Source organism: Eimeria mitis, genomic scaffold (assembly GCF_000499745.2).
Source record: "Eimeria mitis Houghton genomic scaffold, Emh_scaff1665, whole genome shotgun sequence".
Taxonomy (NCBI): domain Eukaryota; phylum Apicomplexa; class Conoidasida; order Eucoccidiorida; family Eimeriidae; genus Eimeria; species Eimeria mitis.
The window spans coordinates 7,207-7,558 of NW_013569980.1; the positions used below are offsets into that span (position 1 = coordinate 7,207).

The 352-nt window shown below is 27.3% G+C and overlaps 1 protein-coding gene across 1 annotated transcript in view; it reads right to left on the reverse strand.

The window, feature by feature from the left end:
- The window catches only part of EMH_0041340 (tRNA delta(2)-isopentenylpyrophosphate transferase, putative), a gene marked incomplete at both ends in the record, with an annotated part of 3,954 nt that overhangs the window by 1,242 nt on the left and 2,360 nt on the right, over nt 1-352 (reverse strand). The window lies entirely within an intron of this gene.

Genomic DNA, 352 nt, shown 5'->3' on the forward strand with positions numbered 1-352 from the left:
AAAAGAATAAAATATTTATGACTGAGGATAAAAAATAAAATTATTTACCGTCATTTGTTTCAAAGAAGTAAAGCGGAACGTTTTTTTTGCGTATAAGAAATTTATTTCGTATCCACTTTCTCTGTTGTCTCGCATATTGTATTGAACGCAAAACCACCAAATTTAAACATTTCTTCAGCTGGATATCAAAACCCTCAAACCCTAAACCCTCACAACACGAAACCCTCTCTTCTTCTGGCAATACCAGAGGGAAAAACTCCTTGTATCCTACACAATAAATAAAGAGGAAATATATATATATATATATATATATATATATATATATATATATATATATATATATATATATATA